Raw genomic sequence first — 27423 nt, 5'->3', positions numbered from 1 at the left:
GTGGCTGTAACATCAGCTGGGGAACATATGGCAAGAGCAGCAAATCCAGATGGTGATAATGGAGAGGAGCAAATACCCTGTCTCATTGAAGCATTCCCTGTAATTAGAGAAATTGCAGAAGAGAAACACTGCTAAAGAAGAAGGGAAATTGCCTCTGCATTTCCTGTGCTGTAGTGCTCTGTGAAAGCTGATGTTGCTCTTCCTCCAAGCAGAGCAGGAGAATGCTTCGGAGGGAGCAGATTCCCAATACACCAGGTGCTGTGCACCCAGGCAGGGAAGCAAGCAGCTTGAATTCACTCAAAACAGAAGAACCAGCTCTCCCGACCCTCCTCCCTGGAACCTTGCATGGGGACACCCTTTGCTAGGTCAGGCACCAAAGGCGAGTGCCCCAGCGGAGAGGGTGTCACTGGCACAGGCTGTTCACTACAGCTTCAGCAGTTTCTGCAGGGCCTTTTTTGGCTGAGGATGGGCTGGGGCAGGGGAAGCAGATCTCAGTCTTACTGTAATCACTAAAAATAGGCCCTAGTGTGCATTCGCTCCCTCTCTCCTCGAGTGCATTACCTTTGGGACTTGTCCAAAAAAAAGATTTAGGAAGGTAGCCAAGAGGAGAAGATCTCTGAATACAGTAGTAAGGACTCCATTTTCCTTAATTTTCTAGTTTCTGTAATATAGCTGCTAGTGAAAAATAAGTAAGTCACAGACAGTGCTGCTTTTGTATCTACTCCTTGCATTGAAGATCTCAGCTGTTAGAAATTAGAGTGTGGTTACTTCTTTGACCCCTGTAATTTCTGCAGAGAACAGTGATCTGGTCTCACAAGCATCCCCCTGGCCAAGCCTTCAGGACTAGGAGTGAAATTTGCTCGGTATGCCAGGCCAAGGGTGCTTTTTGAAGTATATGCCCAGAGAAGGAGAGCTAAAAGCCTCAGCAACCTTTTGCTGCGTTAATCCATCATACCCTGACAAGCGGATGGCTCCAACAGGCTAGATCTTTTATGGAAAGAGGAGGGAGATTTCTCATGAGAAGTGTGATTTTAATGGCAAAAGAGATACAGGAAAGCTTTAACCTCTGTGCCCGGACATGTTCCTGTTTAAGAAGATTCTGACCTTATTTGTTAGGAAAGATCGCTGTGAACCTGGTTTTGCAGCTGGCCAGATTGTATGTTTATTTCTCCAAACAGCCTCCGTCGTTATAAGCCAGAAGAGTTGTTGAGCAGCAGCTGCTGAAGAGGCTGAAAGGCACCCTGAAGGTCAGGAGGGTGGGTGGAGATGCAGTCCTGAAAAGCATCTCAGAAGGTCCTTGGCCACAAATGGATACTAATCTGGGGGGTCCCTCACACCAATAGGGCTAGCACTGTTATGAATGACTTCAAGCTTCTGAAACAGCACATGCTTGGAAATGCTGGGGTTTATGGTTTTTGAAAGGGGCTAAATGAACAGCCCTGCAGAGTGTGTTTCCCTCAGCCAGCTGTGCTGGCTCACAGCTGCCCCCAAGGGCAGTGTTGCTATGAATTTCTGCCATGCTTTTTGCCATTCTGTGCTTCAGGACACCAGTTCAGTTGGCATCAGTTGGCAAAGGCAAAATTGAGCCTTATTTGCTGGTGGTGTCCCTGCTGTATTACCAACAGCAACACTTATGGTGCAAATTGCTGCATATAGGCAGCAAACATATAAATCTCAGGCTTCACTATGGCATTTCCCACTGGAACAGCCAGCAGGAACCCTTCTCTGCCAAGAGTAAGTGGGATGTGAGAACAATAGGGAGTTTGTACCCCATTTTGGGCTCAGACCTCTTCTTGCCACTTTAATCAAGACAGAACTTGAAATCTCTTGTCTGTGGCAGTCCCTGAAGGGACAGGGAAGAGCATCCTTATAGCCAAGAGGTCTTTCAGATAGAAAAGCTTTTGAAGCTCAAGACTCAAATTGAGGTAAGACATACGACAACACACTTCTGAGGGAACAGGGCTACTTACCTGTTATTGTCAGCCTCCATGGAAGACGAATGACGTGGGTAAACTCCAAAATCCTACTTTGCCTCTATGGAAGAAACAGGCAAGGCAACAAGAGGCCACTCTGAGGGCTCAGGGATGCTCTCAGCCCTTGGAAAGAGGTGGCAGAAGAGTCGTTCAGAGGGCAGAAGGGCAGCACAGCCTCCAAAACGTTCTGAATGGCAGTGTAGAAAATGCCATCAAATGCCTGAGCCCTGCAGCAGAGGGGATAAAGAGGCAAATCATTACATCAGATGGGGTCCTTCAGCATTTCAAGCTACCAGGCAAAGCTCTAAAAGTGACAGAGCACAAAAAGAAAAGAAATCAGGGACGATGGAGTATATAATCAAACCTATGCCCCTTTGCAAGCCTCCATAAGCAGTCAGTCTGCCATTCTGCAGACAGCAACATACCTTGGGACAAATTACGCTGATACGTTGCAGGATTTTCAAGTGTATCTTGTGCTAATTTTCCAAACTTCTGGGAAAAGGAAAGTGTATGGGGGATTTTGTACCTAGTTAATTTTATAGAGTGCATTGAGTAAGAGCGGATTTATTTTCTGAGCTAGACATCATTTCAAACACTGCTTTGTGTTTCTTCATTGGGGATGCAGGGTACCGTTTTATTACCCTGTGTAAATTGCTTGTTGTTTTATTGAAGCATAAAAACGCTTGGCAAGACTACAGCGTCCCATTATCTTTCAATTGGGTGGGCAATAAGTCCTTAAACAAACACAAAACCTTATTAAACTCTCAAATACCTAGAAATCAAAACAACTTAAGAACAGGGACGTCCAATATGCTGCGGGTAATGAAGAAATGAATGTGCTTTTTAACTACTGAACACAATTAAATCTGGAAAATCACCTTGAAAGCTAAAATAAAAGCAAGTCTGATGTTAGCACTGCCTGCAGTGTTTCCTTGTTTTTCTTTCTGCTTCTGTCTCTGCCTATAAGCAGGCTACATTGCTGCTTGTTAGCGCTGACCAAACGCCAAGGAACCACTTATATTCTGGTTCCAGACAAGTTTGCAGGTATTAATCCAGTAGGGGAGATGGCAAAGGAGAGGCTGGCAGTTTCTTGTGTTTGCTCAGCCCTTGGAGAGGGATGTGCACTGGTGCCGGACTCTGCACTGGGGCTGTTACTGGTGCCTCTGTGCACACATGGGATGGAGACCAAGTCAACAGCTAACCCCCTTCTACAGCATTCGTGCTTCGTGAAAGCTGACCTCATCTCAGACTAACCTCAGCACATTCATCACCAGGAATTTGTGAGTCATCCTTGGGAAGCTTTTCTCTCTCTCTGCACTAACCATCTGAGCAGCACAGCTCATACTGCATTGGCCAGAGCTGGGCTGCCAGGTAGGGCTTTGGGGGATTTTCTCTCACCATTAAAGCAGTTTGCCGATAAGGATCCTGCGTATCAATGACACATGGAGAAGCTGTGCCCACAGCTTTTCCTTCAGCGTCTCTCTCTCTAAAGAGCAGAATCCTGGTAGGGATTCAAAGGTCAGTCCCTAGGCCAGGTGGGATGGCTCACGGACAGCACAGCAACTAGAGACAGAGCCGGAGGAGAGAAGGCAGCAAAGTTCAGCTGCAATGACAGTGCTGAGGGTTGCCATCGATGTCAGGGTCAGCGCCAGCTAGCAGCAAGCCAGGGCATCTCCCCAGGCCTGTGGTCTCACTAAGCCACTGTCAACCCCCCAGCTGCTTGAGAACTGCCACCACCTTTGGCTCCTGTCCTCAGCACGGCACACATCCAGCCAGAGGTTACATGGGAGTGAAGAAGCCTGTTTTGAGCATCACTCCCCAGAAATGAGAAGTCAGACAGATCTATAACAAGCCCACTGCCCCAGCTGAAATGAGAGGCTGCACTGATTTTTCAACCTCGTGATAGCCAGATTGACAGGATCACCAAAGGTCTGTGATCTTCCTCCCTCATAAGTTGTGGCAGGTCTCTACAGGGCATTAACCATGGTTTTGCAGACACTCCATAGGCCCCCTGCCCTAGGAACAGAAGATGTAGCTGGAGACTGAAGGACCTATGTAAAAGCATACTTCAGCTCTGGGACAAACTGATCACCAGATCACCAGCAAGCAGAGAACCCAAGACAAAAATAACGCTGTCCATGTTACAGTGGGGGAAGATATCAAATCACACAGCTCATCAGCTGGTGCTGGATTTTCCCTAATTGATGCTGTATCCGTTACACACAAACTTTGTGCTTCCACAAGGGGAAATGCTGCCTGCTAAAGCAGCCCAAGGGAGATGCTTGGTTTTCCAGTGGGGCTTGAGTTAGCCTGTTTATTTTAAGAGGAAACCCTTCAATATTTGAACCCCTCCCCATGGGCATCTGCAGAGGGCCTGCTCCATCAGATGTCTTCCCCAGATTCAGCATTTAGGAAAAAGGAGGCTAATTCCTGCTCTCAGATGGGAGGATGGTGTGGAAGGAGTTCGGGCAGCTGGAGGAAATGGCAGTAAAGGCCTTAGGAATTCTCATAAATCATCTGTGAGCGTTTGGATGCTTTGGTTTATGCTTATGCCAACATGCTCCCTTTCTGGGCCAAACATCACTGATTTTGTTGGAGTTTCCCCAGTGAGGCTTGGCCAGAAGAAAATGGGACCTTTTTTCTTTAACCGTGTCTCCACTTTTTCATCACAAAACATTACAGCGACTCATTCTTCCCTACGCTGTACTCCCAGCTTTGCGTGCACACAAATATCTCTGTGTTACTAGAGTGAGCCTCTATGCTCAAGAAAGCTTTATTTGAGGTTTGCATGTGTCCAGCCGAAAAGCTGTCAAGGCTGAGTTCCTTCTGCCTTCAACAGAGAGCAGGGTCAATGCAGAAGCGGGCAGGGTTCACCCCAAATACGAGGGAAATCAGCTACCAGTGCCAGCAGGGCTTTGTCTCTCTGCAGTGGTTTGGCCACGGAGATTTCTGCCCTTAGCACAGCAAAACTAGGGACCGAGACATGTCAGTGACATGTAACGACCTGACACTGAGACAATAAATGCATCAGGAACTAAGATGCTGCCTCTCCTTGTCCCAAAGAGGAAGTGCCTGGGCAGGCACCCATGAATAAGACCACCCTCTTCTACCCCCAGGCCTCCAACCATCTTATATTTCTTATATGTGTCTCAGTGATCTTTTTCTTATCCTTTATTCAAACAGCTAGGAGATAAAAGATCAAGGTGTCCCTCACCTAAACATATATTGAGCCAGATTTTATCATGTATCAGTGCTACATATTTATTTCAAAGAGGTTTCTGCTGATTTCCAGCAGTGTCTGTAAGGTCAGTGAAGCACAGAGCTGAGATGGGGTCCCCGGCACAGCCACTTCTCCCTGAAGAGCTGACACTTGGCGAGAGATAACCAGTGCTGCCCAGCACCAAGCATCTCTCAGTGACAAGTGCATGCGAGAAAACGCAGACAGAAATCTTTAGCCCATGTAGTATTTCAGTGACTATCAGGTTAAACATAGTAATCCTGCTACCACAGGACAAGAGCCAGGCAGTTATGTCGCTTTATACCAGCTATGGAGCTGGTCCAAGCGTTAGATGTATAGGTTAATCATGCACCTCATTATGAGACCAGGAAACAACATAACCTATTACACACAGAGGAATTTTTAGAACAGGTATGTGTTAAGGCAACACTCAGGACTTGTCCAGAGAGCCATACAAATGCAGAATAAAAATTAAAAAAAAAAAACAAAAAAACAAAACCACCAAACCCCTCTCTCAGGATCTCACAATATAAGAACAGAGAGCAGCCAGACGCAGAGATAAGGGGAGAAGAACAAAACTTACAATGCCTAAAATATGCCCCTCCTCCCCAGCATTCATCTCATTTACTCACCACATTGATTGCTACCCGTTTCCTCACGTCTGCAGTCTGCTTTCACAGGACGGTCGCTAGCTGGTATTTTCATTGAGAGCAGTTGTGTAGGGACGGGGGTGTTATTTTAATGCACAGACTAGAGATACTGAAAGGTTGAGAGCAAAATCTTTTTAGGAATACTTTTAGGATGAGACCTAACTTACTAGTACAGCCACCAGATGTCAAATCTTAAACTAGGGATTTTCCATGGTAAACAAAGATCTCCCAGACTTTTTAAGGCCAAATAAAGCTGTTGCAATGCAGCTGACTGTACCAGGGGCTGCTGCTCTCTGTGCCATGTCTGCTGTGATTAGGCAGTCTAGCACAAACTGGGAAGAGGATGATCATGGTTACATGGAAAAGTCTGCTACATGCATCTGAGCCAGCAGATGGAGAGCACAGACTCAGGGCCAGGTCTCTGTATGAGCCTCTTGCCTCTCTGGAACCATATTCCCAGGGTTCTGGTAATATTTGAGCAGCACTTTGAAGGCTACAGGTGCTACATATGTGCTAAATGCTGTTTCTAATTGGAAGCCAATAGGTGTGATATTGCCTGCACTTGTGCCAAAAAGCAGAGGGGTTTGCATGACTGCCACACTAACCTGTAAATCAGCACAGGCTCTTCAGGAACTTTATGTGAACGTAATCAAAAGGTGGGTGAAAGGTTTGCAGTCCAGAGTCATGGTTCATGATGAAAAACAAACCAAGGGAAACCTCCTCCTTGCCATCACCCCACCCAGTCCCAAATTATGGAGAAGGCTCCCAGCCTCTGGCTGCCTTTCCTCCCCTCGGTCCCAACCTGGCATCTTGGAGTTGGGGGAGAGAAATGAGCCCCATGGCGATTAGGCATTTTTGACATTCATCTAGTATACCAGAAAGCTGAAGAGATGTCAAGGCTGAGCCTGGCCAGGTTTCTGAAAGAGCCATAGGACCTCAGAGATCCACAGCATTAATACAAGCCCAAGGCAGGTTGAAGAGCCAGGGATACTGAAGGCAAACCACAAATAAATGTCTCTATCACATCATGTAAGGAAGTTCTTTGTTCCTAAATTGGCTAATGAAGATGAAGGATAATTTTTCTCCACCCCACAGTAATCAAAAAGCCTGGGAGTAATTTATTGTGAAACTAAGCTTAATGTTGTGCAAATGTGGCTTCTTTGTGGGAGAGACCTCTCCTCATGAGGAGAGGAGAAACAGAATGGGGACCCCATTTTGCAGACACACACCTAGAGTGGATTTTTAGGGTGAATAGGGTAATGGAAGAATAATGGGGTTTATACATCTCCAGACATGAAAACAAAAATTTTGGGGAGGCATAAGCAAAAATTTCGAGGTTTTTTTTTATTCACTGAATAAATAAAGGAAAACATTAGGAGAATGTGACAGTTACACTGTCAAACAATCTGAAGTTAGGGGTTATCAGAGCTAAGGTTGCTTTAGTTTGCTTCCTGCTATACCCATGAGATGAATGCACTAGAGGAGGCCTCCAGGGTATGTTGTTCATTATTCATGCTCTCTGCCTCATCATCCCTCAGGATTGTGGATTGCTCAGACCAAAGTAGACGTACATGTATGAAATAATTCCGTTTTGTATTCTCCTCATTCTTCAGCATGCAGTTTCAGGTCTTATTCAGTGCAAGCATATACATTCTTTGAGGACACAACTTCACTTTAAGCTTTTCTCTGATTTTTTTGTGCTGTCTAAATGCTGCCATGCTGTTCATTAATTTCTTTGCACAAGAAAACCTTTTAGCTCCATGTTAGCTGCACAAAGTTAATCCACACAAAACGAAGATGAAATATAGCAACAAATTTTGGTGTGCCTTCTGAGACATCAATATGCTGATTTTTCGGAGTATGGCATATTTCTATATCTAGGACACAATTTTTATTAACATCAGCCACATCAGTCAGCATCCACAAGCACCATCACCCTGAACAAATGCTACAAGAATGTTTTCAGACACCTGTAACTTGGCCAATTTGGCAAAAGCAGATGAAAGACAGAGATTCAGTACAGTTTCCCATACAGTATGTGTCTTCATTACCCATAGTCAATGTTGGGTTGGGTGGACCCATCTCACGATCCACTGAGTCACCGGCCTTACTGCTGGAACTGCCCTCAGGCAGCCAGGATGGTTATTATTCCCTGGGCAAGGGGATATGCTGCGTGGCACAAGATTGAAGCCATCAGGCTCGTTTTGCAGAGCCAGCACTTGACTCTTTCCTGATGGCCTTGCACAATGGTTCCCATAGAGGTCCCCAAGGACATCTCAGGACACCATGAGCACAGAGGACCTGAGATAGCCCTTCCCCTTCTCCTTCCCCTTCCCCATCCTGGATGGGATACAAGTAATCTAACAAATGTCCAGGCATCATGGGGTTCACAGCACCACTTTCTAAAAGAAGCCTATTTGATGCATGGTACATTTGGGGATGTGGAAAAATTTATGAAGTGTGCTGTGCTTGACAGCTTTTTCCAGGAGGGCTTTGAGTCGATTTTCTTCCAAGAGTCTGCATCCAGTTATAGTTTGGAATATGTGATCTCATGGTGTTTGTATTTATACCTCTCACAAAACCATTTTTACAGCATCACTATCTATAGGTTACTGTGAGACACCAAGTGAAGTCATTGTGAGGTCACTCCCAGGACACTGCATCCTACATGGAGCGCATCAGTTTGGCTGCAGGATAGCTACAGCTGAAGTTACCTTCTGTAGCTATGAACTGAAGAATTCCAAGCAAGTGATATTAAAGTGATGAAATAACACAATATAAAGGGGAAATATGCTACAAGGAAAACACCCCCCTGGCTGAGATCATTTATAAGGTTTTGATAATGGAAGGGGGATTTTGCATCACCTATTCCCACATTAGGAAAACTTGCAGTTTCTTAGGCAAATAAGCTCAAAGGGCTGTTTTTTCATGACTTCTTTAAAGAGCCTCCACTATCTCATGGATTAACAAAATTTCCATACCAACATGCTTCTGTATCTAGTCCAAGATTCCTAAGCTGTTCTGGGAATATCCCCCCATCACACAGGTGACACCCTTGTTACCTATCAGCGTAACAGGAGGCAGCGAATTGGCCTCATGCCATGCAAGAGGTTTGGCTTTTGCATAGAGTGCTCTTCTTCCCTCTTCTCAACCCATTTTCAGAGGAAAAAAGTAACCTCCTTATTGGAGGAAGGGAAAGCATGGCGTAACAGACCAGAGGAAGAAAAGGGGCCACAAAGGTTGGAATCAGCCTTTGGCTGAGGTAGCAGCCTTCCCTGGGTAGCTGAGGAGGAGACACGGCTTCCACGAGTCCAACAAGTGAGCTGGGGTCATGGAAATATCCATGATGTGGGAAAGCAGCACCCCATGGGCAGTGTTGAACTGCTGGAAATCTGCATCTCAAAGGTCCTCCCAAAATGAGCTCTGCTGCGTACACAGCTGTGTGAGTCTGCAGAGTGGGACTTGGACCTTGTTGTGCCATAGGAGTGGGATAAATACAGGCCTTTTGGGTAGTTTGGCTCATTTGCCAGGTAAGGTCTTTGCTCAGAATGGAAATACCAGCTCGTCTGACCCAGGCTGTATGTTCCCATAACAAACTGGGGTTGAGAAACACCCTGATTTCCAAACCAGTCAGTGCTCTAAGGTGATCTACAGTGCTCTGAATGCCCAGAGCCTTTAAGAACAAAATGTTCCTTTTTTTTCTTTTTCCCGTATTCAAGACACTTTTTTTTTTTTTTGCATGAAAGACATCTATATGATAACACAAGTATTTCCAGAGCTCACCGCTGCCGATTATTTTATCCAGTGGAAAACCTAAGCCGTCCTTTACTCATTAAGACAGTCAAATTCGTTCTGCCAAATAGCTTAGAGGCATTCCAGCACCCAGTGGAAGTGGTGGTAGCTTTTCCACTGACTTCAATGGGCACAAAATAGTTCCAAAGTCTGGAAACCCCAAATTACCTGCATCTGTTCTGCACATTTCTGAAACCTTCTAACAAGACCATCATGTTGCAACAGTGAGTACAGCTATGTGAAACATTAGCGAGATGTGCATCTCTGTGTAAGTCCTGGTCTGCTCCAGCTGGAAAACTGCCATAAATAAATCAGGATTTGGCCTCAAGTGTGCTGAAAACTAAGGCCAGGTTCTTCAGCATGCTGCATGCACAAGGAGCAGCCCTTGGCTTGGGGTGCATAGGAAGATATTATTCAATGTTAAGATTTCTATAGCTGCCTGGGGAGTTTGAATGCTTCCCACCCACCTTGTCCTCAGCCACTTGGCCCCAATGGGTGCAGGGGGCAGAAAGAGGATACAGCACCCTGTAAACTGGAGCAGGAGAGTATAGGAGTGTTATAGAAAGAGTGTAGAAGTATATAGGAAGTATTTGGAGTGTTGCTAGAGGGCATGGAGGGTAGCATGAAATCTGTATTGCAGAAGAAATTTGAGATGCAGTGATTGTGGGGGGCATGGCAGGAGAATGAACCACTGGTGAGAAGTTAGGGTCTCCCTTGTCTTTCTTTTCCCTAGCACCTGCCCCAGCTCCTTGTCTCCCCACCCTGTTGCCCGCCCCCGCAGCTCTTCCTCTGGGGCTGGAGTGCAAAGGAGGATTTCTGAGAACTGATGCCAAAGCAGAGGAGGGACAAGGATGGCCAAGAGGAAGGTGTGAGGGTTGTACTGGGTGCAGGCAAACCCAAGGGGACGCAGAAAACCTTGGGTGTCATAGGCAGGAGATGGCCATGAGGGAGACCTCCCCATTCCTAAGTGTGGGGGTGCTTGCCCAGGCTCCCATCCTGGGAGAATTTAAGGCTTTAAAAAATAAAATCAAAAAATACCAGCCCATGGTTGGAAGTCCCTCCCTTTCCCTTCCCATGCACTTGTCCCACCCAGCACTGCCTCATCCTGCCAGAGTGGTAACAAGTCCAGGGGAAGCACTGGTGCCCCTCACATCCCCCTGCTCTCTGGTATCTCACCCACTCCCACAGAAATGTAGCGGTGCCTCAGCACTGGATTCATCCTCTTGGAGGAATAAATGGACTCCTTGATGCCTGGGAAGTGTCTCCCTGTAATAGGGAAATACAAAAGGGAAAATTAATTTTGTGGAAGGATAAGGATTAAGTTTGCACAATTCCTGTGTAACAGAGCTAGGTGCTGTATAAGGCAAACAAAACCCAAGGAAAAGAGGAGCCGTAGCAGAGGCAAGGCAGAGAGGGGTTGAGCCATCCTCTCTTGATGTCTGAAGTTATAGCTGGCAGCCCCTTGACAGGCCAGTCAGCGTTTTTGGGACAAAGCTGCCTGGCTGTACTAAGGAGGCAGAAAACACACTTTGAGAACAAAGTCAAGCCCTTTACTGACAAGTGTCAGCTCGAGGGATTAGCAGGGTACCCTTCCGACCCACTCACCGGCCTTTCATTCCCTGCAGGACGGGTAAGCAGCCGCCCCTGCACCCAGGCATGGGAGCAAAGGGCAGTGGTAGGAAGGTCGGAACGGGCTGGTTCTTTAGGCGAATTCCTGCCTCCTCCTTCACAAGGTCACTCAGCTGGAGGCTGCGAAACACACGCCGGGGACCCAGCAGAACAAAGACCAGCTGCAAGCGGCACCCCCAGGGTTGGGTTTTTTTTGGGGGGATACGGTGGACTTTTGGGACTCTGAGCTTCTTGTAGCTGAGGGCACAGGGCTCCGCATGGCAGGATTTAGGGCTGAGAGCCCGGTAACTGCTGCTGCCCTCTCTGTGACCCATCCCTGCTGCATCAGCGCTGGAAGGAAGCGGTGCCAAGATCACACCACCATCTACCGGCCTTTCCCGACGGCACAGCCGCCGCAGCAGCTCCGGGTCCCCCCGCAGCCGGGCTCAGCCCCGCTAGCTGCCTCTGCCACGCACCCGCCTGGACCCTCGGCGATGCCAAGCAAGCAAAGCTGCCCCGAGGCTGGTAAGCAGCTCCACAGCCCTGGGGCTTCTCAGAGACCGAGATCCTCTTTCCGCTCTTGGCTTTCCCAGCTGCGTGCAACGGCCGTTTTCCCAACGCACCCATCTGCCTCACTGCCCTTGTCTAGTTTTGAAGCAATCAAGGCACACTCTGCTCCAGACTGTACTGCTTGGATTTACCATGTGTGAAAGTGTAAGTGCATTGATGCTATTCAGGTGCTTCCTGACAGCTCAGTCGGTATGGAGAGCTTGCAAACCTGCAGGTGAAGCCAGGCCAACAGCAGCCCAGCCACGCCAAGAAAGGCACTGGGCTTGGTCCAGGGGTCTGAAATCACCCACGCTGGTGTCTGCATCAGACAAATATGCTGATGAAAGAATCATGCTTGACCGCTAAAAAAAATTGAACAGGACCACAGTGGTTTATTTCACACAGACCGGTAACATCAGCCCTGACAAGGTCATATACACAAAAGGTTTCAAAAACTCTTCTGGGAGTCTTAATGAGAGTAGTCCGCTTTAAGTTCTCAAATGAAATGAATGTTGTTTGCCTGCATGGAAGGCGGTAATATTAACATTGCATTTCAGATAACTACAGCACTTTGCAGAGATTAACTAGTTAATCCCCATAACAGCTCTAAGCAACTTTTGCTGAGACATAATTATCCCCTATTTTATATATCACAGATGGTGGGATTTCTCTAAGCCTGAACTTCAGAGCTGGCAGTTCCCAGACTCTGGGCTGGTGGTTGATCTAACTGTTCTGCTGCCATCTTCTCCTGATGGATGGATGAGCAAAGGCCATGCACACAGGCACAAGAGACAGAGTGCAAAGTGGTCATCTGGCTGATAGGAGGGACCATGCTCACGTTTTCTTAGGTTAATGGGATCAATACACACCCCATAAGCAGCCCAGTCTGAATGCTTTGCTTCAAACAGAACTGGGAGCCCGATGGACTGACCATCTCTGGCTTATTTCATCAGCTTTGTTTTCATGTACCAAGGAAAATTGTTGCATTAAAAGCCTTGTAGGCCAGTGATCCTGTTTATCTTGTAATCTTGTACAACAGCAGCAGCCACCAACCGTGAACTCTTACTTGAGAGTGAGTCAGTCCTGGGCTGAGGAGCCTTTCTTCCTGAGCAGTTCTCCCAGAGTCTGCTCCAGTATCTCCACATTCTCACCTGTGGAGAGTTTGCTGAGCTTTGCCCACAGACATCTCAGAACAGGTGCCTTCCATAAAGCACAGCAAACAGGCCACAAAATGTATATGTAAGCCTCACGCTAGGTTTTGTAGGATTGCTGTTAACAAGCATTGCTGTTATCAATAGTGCAAGACCAGAAGTCATGGCTGCTCCTGGGATATCAGTTTTAGTTGCAGATGAGGGAGTTTAAGATCTTCCCAATCCTCATATTCTCTCCTTGTAGAGCACTAATCTGAATGTCCACCATCTGGGTCAATGCACTAACCCCATAGCTGTGGTTTCAAAGGTGTACAAGAGCCATGACCACAACTGCTGCAGTCACCAAAGGAGCAGTGAGAGCTGCTCTGGTCTGTGGATGATGTGGGCACTCCAGGGGAGAGACTGCCAGCATGCAGAGGGACCAGCCACAGCCCTGCACAAAGCTGGGAGCAGGCTACCACAGTCACCCATGGGTCCTGAGGAGCACTGAGTGAAGAGGGACACTGGGATGACGAAATGTTGTTATAGGCTCTGGCTTAACTGTTTCTGGACTTTGCACTGAGGCCAAATACACCTTTCCGTCTCCTCCAGGGACAGCTGCATGTGTCAGGGGGTGACATGAGCTGAAGGAGAAAGGACACTGCACGCTCAGACCAGCTTTCTAGGACTTGCTACCCATGGCTTTGTCCTCTTGTTCTCCAGAGAAACCCAGCAGCAAGCAGAACTGCTGGAGAGTTTAAAAATGTGGTCAGCAAATGGTTCACATCACACCACGAGCCTGTGTCCTAGCAGAGACACGTGTACCCACGTACCACAGCACACCCTTCCTTTCCTCATAGCTAGACGATGAATTTCTCCTCAGTGTCCTAGTGAAATCCTGTCCTGAGGGAGGATCTGAAGGAGGATAAGAAGGATCTTACAGCCTGATTCAAAGAGTTTGGAGGATGAAGCATGGGAACGCACCGCGTGGTGGGGCAGACAGCGGGACAGCCGGGTGGAGCAGCACCCCGGTGTCGCAACGAAGGGCAGGAACCCGACAGAAAGGGCCAGACAGCAACGGGCTGTGCAAGCCCAGCATGAAATCCACGCTCCGGGGAGCTGGGCTCTGTGCAGGCACAGCCTGGGCTGAGCACCTGCAGATGGAGCTGCGAGAGCGGCTCCGGGAGCAGCAGCAGCGGCTGCAGGCAGCACCCCCTGCCTGCAAAGCCCGGGGCGAGGGGAAGGCAGGCAGCAAGGCAGGGGGGAGGGGAGCACATCGACCCTCAGCTGGTCGGACTTTGGTACGGGAAAATCCAGGCTCACCAGCAGCCGTTGCGTTTGGAGGAATCTGGTGATGCTCTGCGACGAGTTTCCAACTAGAATAAGAAATCCCGGGGCGGGGGCTGTGTGTGTCGGGGGAAGCCCTGCCAACAGCAGAAGTACCCAAATTAACAGCCACTGACCCAAATGTCAGGGCATTTGCTTAGAAAACAGGCTGACATTAGTGTTCTGCGCAGTTTAAGACAGGTAATGGGACTACCACCACATGGAGCTGTAGAGGCAGCCTTCACCTTGCCAGGCTTTTCAATTAGCATAAATATTCAATATTCACTGACCCAGAAAGACTGGCCCTTTCCCCAGAGCCAGTCTACAGAAGATGCTGCTAGACCTTCCTCAGATTTCTGTCTTTTCCTGCAAAAACCGCTTCCCAAAGTGCAGAAATTTTCTCAAGGAAAAAAACCTAAATGCCACCTGTGGCCATGAAACGCTCTGCAAAGTTTTGCAGTTTTCTGGAAAATCGTTGCCATGAGTCCTCCTCCCACACAGCCTCCAGGGGAGCAGTGGCCAGAGCAATTCCCCCCTGCAACCATACCACAGCCCAGGGAGGATGCGGGGTTCCCAGCACATCTCCCCTTCCAGCCCCACATCCTTTCCCAGTGCTGCTCCAGGCACTGTGGGGTGCTCTGGCAGCCCCTGCCAAGCGCTTCCCTGGCGCAGCACAGTTCTCCAGCAGCTTGGCTGGCTGCACTCGCAGCTCCGCTTTGGAAGCGGGAGCACTTGAAGCGGAAACTCATCTCAGAGCAGTCCAGGAGCAGCAGGTTCCTGCATTCTTGGTAAAGGGAAGAAAAAAAAATATTCAGCAAGTGAGCAGACATGGGAAATGTTCGGCTTTAGGTACGTGTGTGTCAGTCAAGGATGGGAGTTAAATCACGGTGCTACAGTCCCTGCAGAACGCTCCACTGGCTTGTAAAACACTTAGACTCTCTAAGACATTGCACCCAGAAAACAGCCCATCCCCATGCACCCCCCCCCGGGTCAGGCATCAGCCCATTTCACCTGAAAAAATGTTTTTCCTGCTGTTGTTTAGTGTGAGAGCGGCCAGGAAGGGTGGTGGTGTACAAAGAGATGGTCAGCTGGTAGGGGCGAAACGCTCAGTGCTACAGTACATAACCACAGCCTAGCTCATTTCTCTGCCAAGCTCCCCGCAGCCCCCTGAGCCTGACTCCTCACCAGCGGCTTCCTGCTCCCTGTGAGATGCGAGCCCTACCCGTGGGTTCATTTCCCAGGCTCAGCTGCTCCCAAATGACCCCACTCCCTGGGAGGGGACTGCAGGGTCCAAGGATCGGGAGGCCAAACAAGGAAAGCCTTTCTTGGCAAGGCAGAAAAAGGACCTGGGAGGAGGCCCCCTCAGCTCAGGTGACCCACCCGACCCCCATTCCAAGCAGCTATAAATCCTCCCGCATCCCCGCACACTCCCCCTCTCGCTGGGCTTGGCTTTGTAAAGCATGTCAGTGCTGGCTGGCATTGGAAGGTAAATACACAGCTGGCTGACTTACTTATCAGAGGATTTTTCTGGCTAGGAACGGAGCTGACTTTAACTAGTGCATAGTAGAGTGGGCAAAAGCTGGCTGGCTTTGCCAGGCAGCCTGCAAGACCAGCTCACCTGGACCCCGTTCCCAGCTTCATCGAGGCTCAGCGTGGTCCCTGCCAGGAGCCCCAGGGGGAGGCGAGCCTGGCACCCCGCAACCCCATCCTGCTGCCATCTCCCCGGACTCACTCAATCCCTGCACGTGCTGAGTTGGCAGCAAGCAGTGCCTATCCACTGGGTGCAGAAGAAGGATGAGGCATGAAGACTGGCTCCTGCATGCCCCATGGATGGGATAGCTGCTCAGCAAATCTTTAGAGAAGTGTTAACTCGATAGAGATTAGCTGAATCTTCATATCTGTCCTCAGAGCCTCTCCTACTTCTGTTCATTTTCCACAGAAAGCTGGGAAATGATCAGACACATTTCCTTTCCTCCAGCCCCATCCCATCACCCCAGCAAGTCTGTTCTTAGAGCTCCCACAATCCAGCATCACCTTCTCACGCTACACCTCAAACAGCCTCTCCTCCCCAGCCAAGACTCTAAGCACTCCCCCTTCTCCAAAATCCCACTTCAGTGAAGCCTGTTCTGCCTCCTCCCTTCCAGGATCACCCCCTCTAGCTCCTCTCCATCCCAAGTCCTTTCCTCTTGCCTTAGTTGTCTCTCCAGACAAGCTTGCCAGGGAGGTATGGGTACCACTCCCTGTACAGGGGAAAGCTCTCTGGCAGGGCTGGTACCTTGGCTCCCTGCCACACAGCATCATGGGTTTGGTTAGCCTGGGGCAGCTGGGAGCCCATGGGTGCCACTACCAGAGGGGCCCAGGCACTCTACCTGCAATTTATCATAGTTCACAGGTGATCAATACCCTGGAAACCTGGGTTTTATATAAGTGATTGCTAATCATCACCACCACTGGGCTTGCCCATAGTAATGGCACATGAATCACAGCTGGTGCAGATTTCAGCTCCTCCTCTGGCAGACAGAAAAACGAAATGCACAGCTGAGATCACGTGGATAAGGGTGACGCAAACTTGTTCCTGCTTCAAGGTGCCAAGGGATCACCCATGTAGGAGGTAGGGTGCTGGTGTAGGGGTGCTGCCCTGTGTTGCACCTTCTGCCCTGTCCCAGCACTCACAGCACAAGCTGCTAGCAAGGAGGCTGCAGTGTCCTGCCCCAGGTCTGGGTTTCAGGGGCCATCAGCAGAGGACACACGTGGCGGTGCAGGGTGTGGGTGACACACAGGGCAGGCAGGGAGTGGTGGCAGTCTGGCAGGGCAGTTTCCAGGCAGAAGGGCTGCAACCTGTGCAGTGCTCAGGCGGAGTGTCAGGCAGGTCAGGTGAATCATGCCTTCCTCCCGGTTTCTCCCCATCGATTATGAAAGGAGCCGAGATGGCTGCAGCAGATAGCAGTGTCACGTCCCCCCTGTGCTGCAGCAGCCACCCACAGGGTGACCCATCACCCTACAGTGACGCACCATAGAGGCCAGGACCACTGAGGATTTGGCGCCCTTGGGATAGAGACCCAAGATCTCCAAGATGTTTTTAAGGGGTTTCTGGCAATTTGGTTAAACAACGTGCGCAGCGCAGTGTAGTTGACAGTGCAAACAGCGCAGGGGACTGCTTCCTCTGGAGCTCCTGCTAAAACTCACTAAACTTCCACCATCACCTTTTATTTTTCCAGCTCAGTCCGTAAGGTTTGACTGCCCATGTCTAGCTATCTCCCACCCAACTTCCTGAGATTCAACAATATTATCCTTGGGAGTGTTAAACTCAAATACATAAGAGAATCACATGTAGTTAACCTAAATAACAAGCTGAGGGCTTCCAAGAGATACTTCCTTACCAGCCCAACCCAGCTACCCAAGACATGTGTGCCTCTGAGTGACCACACCACGTAGCATCAAGATAGTTGCCATCATCCCCAAACCTTTCTATTAAACCATCTTTGGGGGCTGCAATGGTTCATCATAGTCCTGTGTCTCAATTGGATGGAAACAGTCTTAGCTCCTGTACAGGGAATATTGCAGCCAGGGACATCTCCATCATGTCTTTACCCTTGTGCAGTGCCTGCATTTGACATGGAGCAGCCCAGTGCTCAGATACTTTCCCCACCTGATTTCTTTTTCCTTCTTCAAGAGCCATCGGTTTCCACTGGCAGAATATCCCCCTGGTTTTAGGCAATATCTGTGTAAGAATTATTGTGTAGAGAGTGTCAGCTCTCTCATTTGCTCCACACTTCCGTCAAGAATGCCCTTCCTTTTTTCTTTTTTTTCTGGGTTTTTTTTTGTTTGTTTTTTTTTTTTTTTTAAATTTCAGGAATGTTGTAAGTAAATTCACAGCTGAACAACAGTGGGAGTGAAAACCCTCAGAGCTGAGGGCTGCCGACGTTACAGGTACAGTAATTCCAAACTGATCCTCCTTTGTGCTGATAACAGGGCTGGCTATTGTTTTCCTGAAGTCCACATGTCCGAAAACACCGCAGGCGTAGATAATTGCAGTGAGCATGTGCTTTTGAATCTGTTTCTAAAACATGCCTGGGATTTAAGCTTTTTTAAAATCATGACCCTGATTCTGCTTTTTTCAAACTGAAAAGCAAAAATTCCCTTGGCTCGATATGAAGAAGGGTCTAGCTCTTAAATACAACTCACAAAGGGGCAAATGTGCCCCTTTTTTTCTTTCTTGTGATGAAAGAAAGAAGTCTGAAAGCTTTCAGCATTTCCCCAGCTTTTTTTTTTCTTTGATTTTATTTCCTTTTTTAGAAAGTCAGTTCTTACCTGAAGTGACTGCACAATTTTAAACTTTCCCACTTTCGCTATTTTACTCTGATGATGATGCTCATTTAGGTTAAGCTTTATCTTTGGCTATAGTGTAGGGTTTTCTTTTAGCTTTTGGTTGAGCACTTGGCTCAGGACAGCCACCCTTTCATCCTTTCGCGTTGTGCCACTGGGCAGCCGAGACCGCAAACTTCATACAGCTAAAGAAAAAGAAATGAGTGAGGGGTAGCTTCATGAGCTTACAAGGACGTTTACGTAGGCTATTTTTTGGTGAAAAACAAGGTACGTTTTGGCTTCTTTGTTATCTAACAGGGTAGTTGAGGTTTGGGGACCATTAGCTTGGGCTCTGAACCTTCATTTTACTTTTGCTGGATGTGAGCTGTTGCTCTGCAGTCCCTTCATCACCGATACACCAGCAAAGCACATGACACACAATGGAAAACAGGGGAAAAATCCTGACTAAATCTCTCTCCAGTTAAATATTTTTAGGACAGGACACAAGAAAGGAAAAAAAAAAAAAAGCCCTATGTCCCTGTGTCCCTCTTCCCCATCTCCCCTTACACCCAACAAGATTTCAGCCTGGCCAAGATACGATGCGCTCTGAGTTACGTCGTCACGGGGCTGGCTTGGCTGGGACAAATGTGAAGTTGTAAACATGTTGTTACTTGGGGCCTAATTCTCCTTGGTGTAACACGGCTGCACGGCTGATGTTTGTGCCATGGATCCTCGGCTTCTCGTGTCCCAGCTTAGAGGGATTGTAATTACATCTCACCTTACCGATCTTTTTGCCTTGCCTGCCTTGAATTGCTTCCACAGACCTGCTCGACTTGTTTGGCTGCTACTTATTATTCAGCATGAGCCCCCACCCACTGCCCTTTCATGTACATTCATGTTTGTGTCTCAAAGCCACAAAGGGACATTTTTTGACGGGGGAAGGTGATGAGCGTTGGCTGCTGAGGGGACCCCCAGCTCCCTGGGCTGCTGGGGCCAGTCATGGGGCAGGAGTGAGTCCTGTGCTCTGTTCAGCACAGAGAGCAAGGACAAAAGAGTGGCTGGCTTGGTAAGAGTGAGTCACTACGTTTCAAAATATGGAAAATTTAATGAGATGCTTCCTGAAACTTGAGTTTTGTTCCCACAAAGCACAACAGCAAATGCAAACCAGAATAAAGCAAGAAGCTAAGGTGAGAGTGTAGGTACAGACTCCATCAGCGACAGAGCCTGGTCCTTTCCTGCTCTCCCTCCCTTTAACTTCAAACTGAGTATCGCACAAGCAGGCGCTGGCACCATCAATAGGAACAGCCTCTCCAGGTGAAACTTTGCTCTCTGCAATGATGCCAGCTCCTATTTAACGTGGGAAACTTGGCCTCACATCATCCCTTTGAGCAACACGGCTCTCACACTAGCACTGAGAATTTCCTTGCTGAACATGGCTGCTTTTTGACTCTAGGCTTGAGCTTACCTGTTGCAAAAGGACTTTTTACATGTAGAGGAACATGCTAAGGGTTAAGAATTATGCAGGAGATTCCAAACTGCTCTGATTTTGCATGAAGAAGTGGCTGCACAGCTCCAGGAGCAGCAATGAAATGGAGGAGCGTTCTTGCAGCAGGTGTCTTGCTGCCTTAGACTTTGTGTTTTGGTGTTGCCCTTTAGACAATGACCGCAGCCTGAGCAGCAGTTAAGTTTGCACTTAAATCCATAAAGCCTAGAGTGACTCCTTCACTGAGTGTCTGATTCATCTGAGTCTGAAGTCACACCATGATTTAACAGGTGCTCCTCAGTGAAGTCAAATGGGAGAGCTGGGCTGAGTCAGCCACTGAGACTGCTGCTCAACTGGTCTCAGCTGGTGGGAATGGGCCAGACTCCGCAGCCAGTGTTCCTCACTCAAGGGTGTCCAAGTATCCAGCAGGATCCCAAGCTTTCATGAGCTGTGCCAAGGTGCCCCAAGAGCTGAGTACCTGCAAGAGAGCAGCTCAGGCTGGATGCCCTAAAGGAGAACACACAGGCATTTCCCCAGCCTCTGCCCCCGGGCTTGTTCAAAGCCGAGAATGGCCAGCTCGAGCAAAGGCAGCCGTGTGGGTGCTGGTGGTTGGGATGTCCACGTGACAGGTGGAAGATTTAATTCACGTTCCTGCTCTGGTCAGTGTGGAGGCTGCAAACATGCTCCCAAGGGAGTGTCCTAACCTTGGGCTGGCGGCTCCCTGTCCTCCGCTCTGGTCCAGATGTGCCTGGGTAGGAAAACACTCACCGGGAAAGACAAGGCTCCCGTGCTCCCGGTGACTCAGCCACCACTCCAGACATCTAAGTCACCCAGTATTTGTACCCAAAGGCCTGGCTCCAGCAGGTGTAATCCCTCCATTCCCACTCTCCACGTGGTGCTGCTGGGCCAGCATTGTCACAGGAGGAGGCTCCCCAGCTTCTCTCTGGGTGGCTGGGTACAGGCGTACGGGGGCAGCGGGGATCAGTAAGGTTTCATCAGACTTCTGAGACGCTGGCATTGGAGCAAGCCTGAGCATGACTGAGCGAGGCAGTTGGGACAGCAAATTCCAGGGGAGGAGAAACTGCAGCAGAACAAAGGAAGTTTGTCTGAGGACAGAAACACAAAGAAAAGTTCTCCTTGTTGCAGCTCTAAGAAAGAGATTAAACTGTTTCTAAAGTTAGGTGAAGCTCCCTGCCTCCCAGCCATCCCTCATTTGTCACCCAAATTAAGTCGAGTCCTGGGGCAGCACCTATCTTTATTAAACTGAGTTATTTGCATCTGAAAAGAAGTCCTTAAAAAAGAAGGTTCAGGCAGTGCTACTGATCTCGTTCACCTGACCCCCTGTAAGATTACGGTCTGGCTCCGGATTTTATTTATGCTCCTCTAGCATTTGATTCCAGTGGAGTTATACCTACCCTGCCACAGTGCAACTGAGCTGATAATCAGATTTATCGATGCAAAGAATATGCTTCCCTGAGTGGTGCCAGCAAGGAGCTGTGGCAGAGGCAGAGGTGGGAAGCCTTCCTCCACCTGGGCTCCTCTGCCGGTGCTGCCAGCTCAGCTTGGTGCTGTGACCAGGCAGCGTGCCCTGCCTGCTCCCCACCGAAACTGCTTCTGACCCTAACGGAAAAGGGGAGAGTCTTTCTGCGTGACTCACAGCACTGAATATCATGTTGGGAAATGAGCAGTTTAGATCAGTAAATTAGCTTGCTTTCATTTTCAGGAGTGGCTGTTCTGTTGGATGGGGATCAGGGAGGCAAAGGGTGGTTTGTTTATCCGAAAGGAGAAAAGGCTTAGTTGAAGTTTCGGTGGCTGATGGAAGTCCACAGTTGGTAGCCTCAGGGCACTTCCAGATCTGAAAATCTGATGGTATTTTCAAATAACAAGTCTGGAGAGACTGGGATCATTTCTGGATTTGAACTGACCTGAGCACCCAAATGAAGCAGGGACTCACCACTGGTTTTGTCAGAAGGTCACCAACCACATTTAGGACATTTTAGCTCAGAACTCAAGAGCTTTCTATTTGATCAGCTGCAGCGGGGAGTTTCTATCATCAGAATCGAGGGATACCCCTTCCTAATAGGGTCCATAATATAGGATATATACATACCCCTATATATATAGGATCTATATATACCTCTTCCTGCTCTAGTGTAAGGAAAAGTAAATGTGTTACATCATTGATCTGCTGCTTGCTTAATTCAACCTGATTAGAAGCTGGCTGTAACTTGTTACTGTTTACAGAAAGGTAAGCTGTGGACAAGATCTTTGCCAGTTTGAATACAGACCTCAAACAGATGAGAAAAGGGATATAATGACAAAGGTAGCTGTAATAGCAGGATAAAAGGAAAACCTCTTCCCTTCCTTTGCTGTTACAACAAACAAATGGAATGAGCCTTTTTCCCAGTGGGAACCCCATATAAAATAAGTAATATAAAAATAACAGAAACTGCCCCACAAATGGCAGCAGTCCCAAGCTTTCATTACTCTTACAATGCTGCTAGAAGCCGTTTTCAAGCATACGTTGTGATCGTTTCTAACATTCTGGTCTTTGCCCTTGCAAAATTAGTCCAGTGTGTGTTTGTCACCTACACGTGTGTGTTGCCACGTACATGTATGCATACATGACCTACACGTGTGCCCACTTGCACACACACACTTTTACTCCTGCAGGTCCCAGTTAGAACAGATATCCACTTTCCACTCTACTGGGTAATTAAAATTCACCCTGCTGAAGGCTCCCTGTGTTGGGCTGTGCTGTGTTACACTGATACACATGAGCAGCGTTTCCAAAAGACAGAATTATTCTGAGACTCTTAACTGTACCAGCTTAAAATTTGACCGATCATCTGTAACAGAATCTTGCTAACTGGTTTTCACAGATGAGTAAGAACAGATACTGCTGCTTTTTTTAATTGCCATCATCAAGCTTAATTGGATGTTCAAGCTGAATGAGTGTAAATATACAGAGGCGGGTGTGGGAACGTGTCCCAGATTGCACACACCACATTCTTCAGGAAGGAGATATCATCCTAGTAACCATCCCTAGCTACCCCACAGATTTTGGGCTGAATGGAGCCCAAAGCCTCCCTTCCTCACCTGCCCTGGTCAGCCAGAGATAACGTGTGGGAGCTGACCCTGCCACCCACCCCGTTCCTCTGGTCTGTGCACACAGCACCTTCCACAAACAGAATTAAATCCACATGAGAAACATCTACCAGGAAAAAAGAAGTCTCTGACAAGGAGAGATTGCACTGCTGAGGGGCCACTGAGGAGCACGGGGAGGAAGAAAGCTGGTGCTGAGTCACTGGTGTTAGGAGCAAGCCCATGTGCCATGCCCATGGGGGAAGGACACCTTCTCCCATCCAAGGCTGGTCATTATGGCATGTCCAGCAGCAAGGGCACCAGTGGTCCCCACAAATAAGCGTGGCCACCTAGCCTGAGAAAACAACACTGCTACAGACACTGAGCAGAAACACCCTTTCATACGAAACTACCTCAATTGTTCTCAAGAGGAAAAGGCATGACTCTGGGAGAACCTTTCCAGTCTTGATTAGCTGTAGTGTGCATCCTCTTGCAGATGAATTCCAGTAGAAGAAGGAAGAGTTTATTTAGCTTTTATCAGCATATCTTCTGAACTTCTTTCAGTTCTGCAAAAAAGTAAAAACTCAAATGTCCTGAAAGAATCTCCTGTGGAAAGTCATTGTAATCGCTGCTTTTAGCTCTCATTTGTCCAGGAGATGTGAATCAAAATTACCCATGTCACAGGGGAGCCCCAGACAAGCCTTCCTCTAAATCTCTTCGTGAAAGTACTTGCACTGCTTTACTTGCACATCTCCCTTCTGGCAGGAGGGATGCAGAACACATCCTGCACTTCATGTGCCATCTGTAGCTATTCTGTAAGAAATGCTTAACTGACCAACATAGGGATGGGACTGTCATCAGTCCCGGGACCCCCTGTGCTTTGTTTGTCCTATCACTTCCATAGGTATCCCTTCTCTAAAATCAGTAGGAGCCACCAAGTTGTGTACCAAAGGGGAGTCCAGGTGCTGCAATTCTGGGTGCAGGCTCAGGGACACTGAATGCAACACCGCCTGCTTCACTGCAGCTATTACTGCATTTCAGTCATGCATGAACCAGCTGATTAAGGGTATATATTTGGTTCTGTGCCACCCATAATATATTATTTATTTTTTCAAGCTCTGAGCTGTTTGTACGGCACCTGGCACAGCTAAAATGAAGCCACTGCTCGGAAGGTCTGGGGAATGATGGAATGATGTCATTTATATCATACTGAAAGAACTGGGGTTAGCAGTACACCGATGGAAGCCTCTGCCAGTTTGTGTGCACAGTGTATCACTGCCCCTTTCACACGGCATGGATTTCATTATCCAGGTGAATAACAGGAGGAAAGGGAGGGCTAACTTCTGAAAGCCAGGACACAGATAAGCAAGTTTGCCAGTATTAGGAGGTGGTAAGCTGGCTCAGAGCAGGTACTTTACGAATCAGCTTGAATCCCCTCCAAAGTCCTTGTGTTTTTGGGTCCAAGCAGACAAAGAAATGCAACCCTCCAAGTGTTCTTAGTATTGACACACACTGCTGAGCTCAGCTTATGCCAAGATAAAAAGAGGCAGCCTCCACTAGTCCATTATTCAGTGCTAGACAACTTGATTATGATGGAAATAAACTACACTTTTGCAATATTGACATTGCCATCTACAGTAACAAACAAGTTATAAAAGGCTTGCCACATTTTGAACTACTGCTGTGGCTGTAATTAATGTTAACTCAATCTGAAACACCTGATCTGTGTTCTTTGGAAAAAGGTTCATGCAAAGCGTGATGCTCTAAGAGCAGTTTTTATCTGCTCCTAACTCAGGTCATGATGTCGTCACCTTTTAGAGCTGGCCTGAGCCTGGTTCTGGGGAAAAATTGCAAGGAAACTCCTATTGAAGCATAGTCTTGTACTAATAAGAGCTATTCTGAGTCAGGACTAAATCATGCCTTCAGCAGAATTAGGTGTGTGCAAGGGAAGCTTGGTCACTTCCCTTCAGCATAGAACATCAGAGTGAGTCTTACTTACTTTTTTGTTCTAGTTTCTGAGGAATTCTGCAGGAAGCCCCTGAGCTTTGCTGGCCTGCTGTACCCTGGGGCTCACCATTGCCAAAAGCATGGTCCTACCCCACTGCTCCACTCTTCTGCCTGCCTCCGAGCTGAAGGGTCTCAGCCCTGTTCCCTGTGTTCTGCTGGGCTGACCACCCATGTGAGAAACCTGGCAGAGAACTATTTGCTCACCTGTGTGCTCCAGAGATGGCAAAAAGAAGGATGGAAGAGTACACAGGCAGCAAGGGAGACCTCCCCCTTTCCAGGGCAGCTTGAGGACAAAATGGTCCATCTTTATCCTGTGACTGTACCCAGAGCCAAATAACTCCTCACAGCCAGTCAGTCCCAAACCAACAGACACAGAGATCCTCAAGGGTGTAGTAGATTTGTGGAGGAGAAGGAAAGTTAGAACACCAGCATGGATGAGAGGAGACTCAAGTTCAAAGCCTTGTGGATCTGTAGGCACTTCCCCTGATCTCAGGGGTTTAAGGTTCAGGGCTATAGTTTGTCTGCTGCCCATCTGTAAGCAGAGTGAACACCCTATCCTCACCCACCAGGCTGCTCTGAGGATGATGAAGAATTTAGATGTGCAGATGAAGCTGTAAAAAGCCATCTCTTCCCATGAAGATAAATACATGCTCCAGAGTTGGCTTTTCTCTACCTGCAGGGCTGGGTCCTGCAGACTTACTCTGAAACGTGAAGCAGCCAGCCTGGAGCAGTCCCATGAGCTCAAGTGCTGCATAATGTGTAAGCAATTATTGATAACAAATCTACTGGGCAAACAGGGAGGCATGTTTAAGCCACTACCATATTGCATCCCAAAGCAGGACCAGGTCACAGCGCAGTAATTATTTGCTCTCAGTGCAAGTCTGGCTGCCCAGTGTCCCTGCAGGGTGTATCACCCTGGCACCCCAGTCTGTGCCTTGAGATCATTCATGTTATTTCTGCTATTGGTGTTAGCAACAACAATATCCTTACCATTGCTGTCTGGACTCAAAAAGCAGCAGTTAGAGGAAAGCAGTTATAGACAGGAGATGGAGCTTAGTTTTTTGACACTGTCGTCAGTGATTTGGGGCCAGTTCAAAAGCTTTAGGAAAATATTGCTTGATCTAGTGCTGACACTTTGGCTTTTAATTTACCTAGGCAGTAGTTCTTGACAAGGAGCAAATGTTACTGCAGCAGATGCCCAGCTGTCACATCCTGCCTGGCTCTGGAGGGTTCAGGGGGCTGCTCCCATGTCAGGGAAGCCCCGACAGCTCAGCCTCAGCTGAGCTACTGCCCCGTTATTTTTGCAAGAATGGTCCAGCCACAGCCCAGTGTGGTGTTGTTTTTCATGTTCATGGAACATACCACAGCTCCAATGTGAGTGTACACGTTAATATCAACAGAGCCTTTTCCCCAAGCTAAACATATTACGGCATCAGCAAATTACAGGGCACTGTAAATTAGACTCCCTCTTGTGCAGACTCTGCTTGCTGGGCCAAGGCCATATCCCTGAAGGAAGGCAGTGCAGAGGGTTTCGCTGCTCCTCGGTGTTCCCTGCTTGCACAGGGCTGTGTGCTCGGGCATGGGTATGGCTGCATCTCTGCTCATGCTCCCGGAGCATCCATCCCATGCATACTCCCCAGCAGATGCTTTTGTCACGTTAGACTATGCCAGCAACCAGTAAACATCCACAAAAAAGACAACCCACAGGTCTAGGTCAGTGGTAGGGAATTTCTACCCATTAAAAAAACAACAAAGAGACACACATAGGGAGGGACTGGCCTTCATCTTTTTGTCCCCAGTTTCTAAGCACCTGAAGTCAGGAAAGGTTCAAACAGCTCCCCCGAGCACCTGCTTTGAAATCCTGGAGTCAGGTAAACAAGCAGACCTGGCTCGCTAACAGATGTGTTTTGACTGATGTGTTTTTACCAGACCTTTTCCAGAGAACTGCAAAGTGTGGAGAAATGCTATTGCAGATCTGGGAAAAACAGTAATTAAAACGAAACGTTGAGTTCTTTTCACTGGAAAAATAACAAATGCAGCCCACACGTTCCCATCCCCCTTACCGCAGCTGCAGCTTTGCTCGCAGGAGTAACCCGGGGCCACCAGCTCCAGCCCCGGCTGTACGTGGGGCAGAGCTCTGCCAGCTCCAGCACCCAGGCTGTGCCGTGCACACCTCGGTGCAACCACCCTTCCAGCAACTGCATTTAAGAAGAAAGGCCCTAAAAAAGGCAGCAAAAGAGGAGTACATGCAGGTAAATGATTATTTACAGCTGCTGCG

The 27423-nt window shown here is 48.3% G+C and overlaps 1 long non-coding RNA gene across 1 annotated transcript; it reads right to left on the bottom strand.

The window, feature by feature from the left end:
* Positions 1-19656: 19656 nt before the first annotated feature.
* On the bottom strand, positions 19657-27348 carry LOC119156772. Its single transcript, XR_005107283.1, has 2 exons — positions 27209-27348; positions 19657-21160 (listed from the first exon to the last, which is right to left on the bottom strand). It is a non-coding gene; the product is annotated as an uncharacterized LOC119156772 (long non-coding RNA).
* Between the last annotated feature and the right edge of the window lie 75 nt (positions 27349-27423).

Source organism: Falco rusticolus, chromosome 13, assembly GCF_015220075.1.
Source record: "Falco rusticolus isolate bFalRus1 chromosome 13, bFalRus1.pri, whole genome shotgun sequence".
NCBI classification, from domain to species: Eukaryota; Metazoa; Chordata; class Aves; order Falconiformes; family Falconidae; genus Falco; species Falco rusticolus.
This window is presented reverse-complemented; position numbering and strand designations above follow the sequence as displayed.